The sequence below is a fragment of the Puma concolor genome, chromosome B4 (assembly GCF_028749965.1).
Source record: "Puma concolor isolate L17-30 chromosome B4, mPumCon1.1.hap2, whole genome shotgun sequence".
NCBI lineage: Eukaryota > Metazoa > Chordata > Mammalia > Carnivora > Felidae > Puma > Puma concolor.
In genome coordinates, this window is record NC_141673.1 from 97,781,093 (window position 1) to 97,787,858 (window position 6,766).

At 42.1% G+C, this 6,766-nt stretch overlaps 1 pseudogene; it reads right to left on the reverse strand.

The window, feature by feature from the left end:
- Positions 1-449: 449 nt before the first annotated feature.
- LOC112867868 (serine/threonine-protein kinase ICK-like) lies at positions 450-6,766 on the reverse strand (annotated as a pseudogene).

Sequence of the window (6,766 nt, forward strand, 5' to 3'; positions counted from 1 at the left end):
GGGCACCTGGGTGGCTCAGTCTGTTAAGTGTCCAACTTTGGCTCAGGTCAGGATCTCATAGCTCCTGAGATTAAGCCCCCCCCACCCCCCGCGGCCCCCCACCCCCCAGCCCACCTGGGGATCTGAGCTGGAACCTGGAGCCTGGTTCAGATTCTGTGTCTCCCTCTCTCTCAAAAATAAACAAACAAACAAACAAACAAACAAAAAACACATTAAAAAAAATAACGGGATCGAGTTCTAGAATAAAATAATTTGGTACCAAAAAAGGATATTGCACTCAGATCACTATCAAAAAAAATTTTTTTTAAAGGATATTGAAATGTCTTGGTTCAGAAGAATAACTATCAAGTGTTTGCTTTCACACCATCGGCAAGTGTCTTGCCGGCCAAACACCAGTTGGCAGATGTACAGTGTCTCGCTTTCCCCGCCTCTCAGAAGCTTTGTGAAAGTCATCGCTGAGACGCATACTTAGAAGCCTAGTCCGGTGGGCCGTGCACTGGTTGGGCAGCCGGAGGCCGTGGCATCAATCCAGATGTGCTTCTAGGCTGGTTGTGGAAACAAGGTCACCCAGGATGAGGCCGCTCGGCCTTCAGGGAAGAATAGCCAGGGGAAGGGTCTGGAATAGGTGCCAAGTGTACCCTCTGCGTAGCGGAACCAACTTCGTTTTTTTTTCAGAAAGGAGGGCATATAGTTTCGTTAGTCCACTAGAAGTAGTAGAACCAGAACCAACTGAATGTATTTTGCTGATAAAAATACACTGTTCCTGAAGATTTTCCGTACAAATCAGAAGTAGACCGCGTCTTCGATGAAATAAAACCCTTGCCTGGATTTGGAAGTATGCCGCTTCTTAGATTTATCCCAGGCGTGGATCCAGATGGCTTCAAGTAGTGCTGCTTGGCGTTGGATCTCAGGGCTGCTGTGTCTCATCTCTGACAGGAGGTCTGGGTAGGGGGCGCCACTTCCAGTACCGGGGCGCAGAGGGCTTCAGGTCCAAACCACTCTCAGTTCTGCAGAGGGTCTCTCTTCACTCTGTCTCTTCCTGTTTTTCAGGGCAATCCTGGTGAGCGATAGACTGTAATCTAAGTCATCCAACCGAGTCAACCCAGTCATCAGATTCCTTTGTTGACCAGGAGGCAAGACCCACCTTCTCCTACTCTTTGGCTTGATCTCACCATTTTTGTGTTCCAGGCCAGCTCGTATTTTCGACGGGGGATTCTTGGTATTCTTGGTTCAGGAAGAGCAACGGGCTTGGCTTGTCCACCAGAAGGTGGTTCGAGTGATCCGGCCTGGGAGCCTCTGCTTTGTGGGGGGTACATGAAATGCCGAGAAGGCTGGAGGGCTTGATGCTGCCTTGAAGAAATCTGTGCACTTGGCTTGGGTGGGATCTGGGTAGCGTGGACAGGCTTCACGTGAGAAGGTGGGCCTACCTTTTCCAGGACATCCTTCTGTGGTTTTCCCGAATCCTCAGGGCTCTATGCGATGCAGCCCAGTGAATGCCTGGTCCGCAAGTAAGGCTGTTGAAGGGCCTGACTTAGCTGTTTGCTGTTTCTTGGGATCCCCCTGCAGCTTGTCTCTCAGGAGTTGAACGGCTTTGCCGCTAGCATTTGGAATCAAGGTCTTTAAGTTACTGGGTACCTTCTGGGGCCAGTGGAAGTCCATCGCACTTGAAAGTTGGTAGCCTTCGGGCCCGTTGGTCTTTTTCCGGGTCCCCAACAGTTGGCAAGTTTTGAAAATTGTGTTGATTTCACTGGCCCCAGCGAAGAGTGGCCTGAGGGTGCACACTTCTGCCATGATGCAGCCCACAGCCCAGATGTCAGTGGAGGAGCACAACTGGTAGACCTCAGGAGCACTTCTGGAGCCCTGTACCTTCTGGTAGATACATAGTCTGTGTATGGAGGTCTTGATCGGATTTCTCCCGCCAACCTGAAGTCTGTATTTTCACAAGTTCTGGGCTGGTGCAGAGAAAGTTCTCAGGCTTTAAGTCCCGCTGGAAGGAGCCATGTTTGTGAAGAAACACAAGTCCTTGTAATATCTGATACATGATATTCCTTATAGCTGATTCAGGAAACCACTTATTTCTTTAGCATGAACAGGGGAGGGGCAGAGAGAGAGGGAGACACAGAGTCTGATCTTTTAATTTTTTTAAAAATGTTTATTTATTTTTGAGAGAGACAGAGACAGAAAGCGAGTGGGTTGGGGCAGAGAGAGAGGGAGGCACAGAATCCAAAGCAGGCTCCAGGCTCCGAGCTGTCAGCACAGAGCCCAACGCGGGGCTCGAGCTCACAAACCGTGAGATCATGACCTGAGCCGAAGTTGGACGCTCAACCGACTGAGCCACCCAGGAGCCCCATCTTTTCATTTTTTAAAAAGCAATCAGCTCGGGGAACCTGGGTGGCTCAGTTGGTTAAGCGTCTGACTTGAGCAATCAGCTCCCCGGACTCGATGCTTCCTCCCAGTGGGACAGAATGGTAGGTTGCATCCCCGAGTTGCTTGACTCATGGTGTGTCTGCTCAGGCGGACCCTCATCCCAGGGCCCAGGCGGTGCTGTCCTGCAGAGGCAGCAGGCCAACCCACAGTGTAACCAGATTTTTTTCACGGCAGCACCAGCACAAAGGATTTAATAGAACGTGACTATCTCCCAAATATGTATTTTCAAAGATCAGTCTTCTACTGGCGCTGCAAACACAGGCGGGGGCCCGCGGTGAGCATTGCACCTCCACGACTGGGCGCAAGAGCCCCCTCGGGAACTGGGGGTGCAGGTAATCCCTGCTAGGACAGGCCGAGAGGTCCCACAAGTTTCATGGTGGAGTCGAAAAGTACTCTTTAGAGTTTCCACTGGTGAGGTTTGTTTCTTTGAAAATATTTATTTTGCCCTTATTTTTATCTATCATCTATCTATCTGTCTATCTATCATCTATCTATTATCTATCTATCTATCTATCTATCATCTATCACATGTTTACTTTATTTATTTGTTTTAAGAGAGAGAAAGAGTGGGCATGACTGGGTGGGGGAGCAGAGACAGAGGGAGAGAGAATTAAAGAGCCCAAGGGTGGGAGTTGGGGGGGGGGGTGTGCTTGAACTCACAAACCATGAGATCATGACCTGAGCCCAAATCAAGAATCACAGGCTTAAATGACTGATCCACCCAGCCACCCCTATTTTTTTTTTTTATTTTTAACATTAACCTTAGTGAGGTATAATTACATATAGCATAATATGCTAATTTTACATATGTAATTTGATGACCTTTAACTATTATATACCACGTTGAAACAATGACCATGATAAAATATGGAACAATTTTACCACCCCCCCCCCCCAAAGTTATTTTGTGTCCTTTTTTGGATCAGATTCCAGACAACTACTTTTGTGGTTTTTGCCTTAGTTTTTTGCTTGTTTTAGAAATCATACTATATGCACTCTTTTTTGTCCACCTCTTTTTTTCAATCATAGTTTTTTGAGATACATATCGTTGTGTATACGAGTAGTTTATTTCTTTTATTGCTAAATGGTATTTTATTCTATGAATATGCCACGATTTGTTCATTCATCTCCCTGTTGGTGGATATTTAAACCGTTTCCAGTAATGGACTCTATTGAGTAAAGCTGGTATTAACATTCTCGTGAAAGTCGTTTTGTGAACATACGTTTTTATTTATTTTAGGTAAATAAACACACTAGCGGAATAGCTGAATAGTTGGCAATATGTATGTGAGGCTTTGTTAGAAACTGTCAATCAGTTTTCCAAAGTGGCTGTATTATTTTTCAGCAGAAAAATATGAGAGTTCTAGTTGCTTCACATCATTGCCACAATCTAGCGTGGTCAGTTTCTTGAACTGTCACATTCCAGAGGGTTTGAAGTAGCTTTATTTTGCATTTCCCTTATGTGCAATGTTGTTGAACACGTTTTTAGTGGTTTATCACATCTTCTTTTGTTAAGGGTCTTTTGAAGTCTTTTGCTTATTTTCCTTAAATTGAGATGTTTGTTTTCTTAGTATTGAGTTGCAACAATGTTTAGTGTATATATTTAATAAACAGTCCTTGGTTACATCTATATTATATATATTTCTCCCGTTCTATGGCCAACATTTTGATTTTCTTGACAGTGCCTTTTCATTCATCACTTTTATTCTTTTTTGTTTAGCTTTTCGCGTGTGTGTGTTCATGTGATTGTGCATGTATATGTTCTAGCTAAGAAATTCCAAAGCCACAGAAATAGAATCCAATTTTCTTCTAGAATCATTATCTTTCATTTTTTTTAAGATTTAAAAAAAATTTTAAAAAATTAAAAAAAATTGTTTTTAACGTTTATTCATTTTTTGAGAGACAGAGAGGGACAGAGCATGAGCAGGAAAGGGGCAGAGAGAGGGAGACAGAGAATCCAAAGCAGGGTCCAGGCTGTCAGCACAGGGCCCGATGCAGGGCTCGAACTCACAAACTGCGAGATCATGACCTGAGCCGAAGCCAGATGCTCAACCAACTGAGCCACCTAGGCGCCCCTAAAAAAGTTTTTTAATGTTTATTTTTGAGAGAGAGAGAGAGAGAGACAGAGAGCGAGTGGGGGAAGGGCAGAAAGAGAGGGAGACACAGAATCTGAAGCAAGCTCCAGGCACTGAGCTGTCAGCATGGAGCCCCACGCAGGGCTTGAACTCATGAACCATGAGATCATGACCTGAGCAGAAGTCGGATGCTCAACAGGCCGAGCCAGCCAGGCGCCCCTATCTTTTATATTTAAATCTAAGATCACCTCACATTAATTTTTTATATGGTGAGAGGTAAAAATCGAAGTTCATTTTTTTATACTGTTATTCAGTTTTCCAGCATCATTTATTAAAGAGAATTTTATTTCTCATGAAATGGTTTTGGCTCCCTCGTCAAAATGAACTGACCATGCATGTGTGGGTCTATCATGAGATACTATTTTCTAATCCACTAATCTGCTTGTATAAGCAAACAACAGTACCACATTGACTTAATTACGGTAGCTCTACAATCATGAAATCAGACTTGTATTTTATACAGCAAATATTTTCAATTTTGATGTAGTCCAATATGTTAATATTTAAGTTTTATGCATCATGCTTTTGGTATTGCATCTAAAAGGTCTGCTCAGCTTTCAAAAGTTTCCCCTATATTTTATTCTAAAACTTTCATAGGCTTAGTTCTCACATTGAAGTCTTTCAGCAATTTTAAGTTAATTTTTGCATATGGTATGAAATAAGGGTCTAAACTCAGTTTTATTCATGTGGATATCCAATTTACCCAGCATCATTTGTTAGACAAATGAGATGTAATTTCTCCCATTGAATTTTGAAATCAGTTAACCATAAATATTAGTGCTGATTTCTGAACTTCAGTTGTGTTTCACTGATATATATATATATATATATATACACACATATATATAATTTTGTGAGTACCACACTATCTTGATTAATGCAGCTTTCTAGCAAGCGTTGAAATCAGGAACTGTAATTTTCCAAATTTGTTCTTTTTTTAAAAAACAAATTCTTTTGGTTATTCTGGGTGCTTTGCATTTCTGTATACATTTTAGGAATAGTTTTTCACTTCCTGCAAGAAATCTTCTAGGAGTTGATAGGGCTTGCATTTGAATACATAGATCATCTCTTCACCTGAAAAGATTCTCCTCTTGATGGATTTTAGTTCGGCTGGTTCTCCTTCCTTGCACAGCTCTGTGATGTGTTTGAAACATAATTTTGACAATTGTTTGCCCTAATCCCAGGTGTTACAGGAGGAAATCTGGCCTTTTTCAACCTGCTACATTGTGCTCATCAATGGAAGTTCTTGTCGGCGAACTCTGAAGCATCTAATCACACAGGATCAAATGAACCACAGTCTTCCACACCTATTCTGTACCAGAAAGGTTAGAACTGAAAGCACTCTACACGAATAATGTACTAACTCCTCACAAAAACCACCCGAAGAGGATTCGATCATCTGCATTCTAGTTGATGGTTTTACTGAGGCAGAGAGTAATATTAAAATAGATTAGAAACATATAATGCAAAGAATCTAGGTTTTTCTTTCCTGGCAGTCCAGCTCTAAGATCCTCTGCTAGAAATAATTATAGTACAAAAACTGAAAGCGAAAAAAATCCATGGGTAGAGGCTAATTTTTATATCTATTAATCTTAAAATATTAAGTAGTCCAAAATGAATTAAATGTAAAATGAAACAATATGTATGGATAGAGAAATGCAGACTCTACAATGGAAGACCATGTTCTTTTGAAGTTTTCAAGGGACGTTTATAAAGTTTCTGAATGTTTTAATTAAATAGTATTTAAATATTAAGTAGGCTCAAAAGAGAAACTTTATTAAAGGCTTAAGCATGAGAGATATGTTTAGTAGCTACTAAAATGGGCTGAAAAACTTCAATGAGAGAAAAGATGGGTTTAAAGCTGGATGGTTTTGGGGCGCCTGGGTGGCTCAGTCAGTTAAGTGTCCGACTTCGGCTGAGGTCACGATCTCGTGGTCCATGAGTTCAAGCCACGCGTCAGGCTCGGTGCTGACAGCTTGGAGCCCAGAGCCTGCTTTGGATTCTGTGTCTCCCTTTCTCTCTTTGCTCCTCCCCCACTCACACTCTGTCTCTCTCTCTTAAAAATAAATACATATTAAAAAAAAATTTAAAAATTGCTTAAAAAAAAAAGCTGGATGGTCTCCCTGAGATTCATTTTTTTTTTTTTCATTTTGAAAATTATAAGACATGCACGGGGTTCCTAACTGGCTCACTTGGTAGATCAT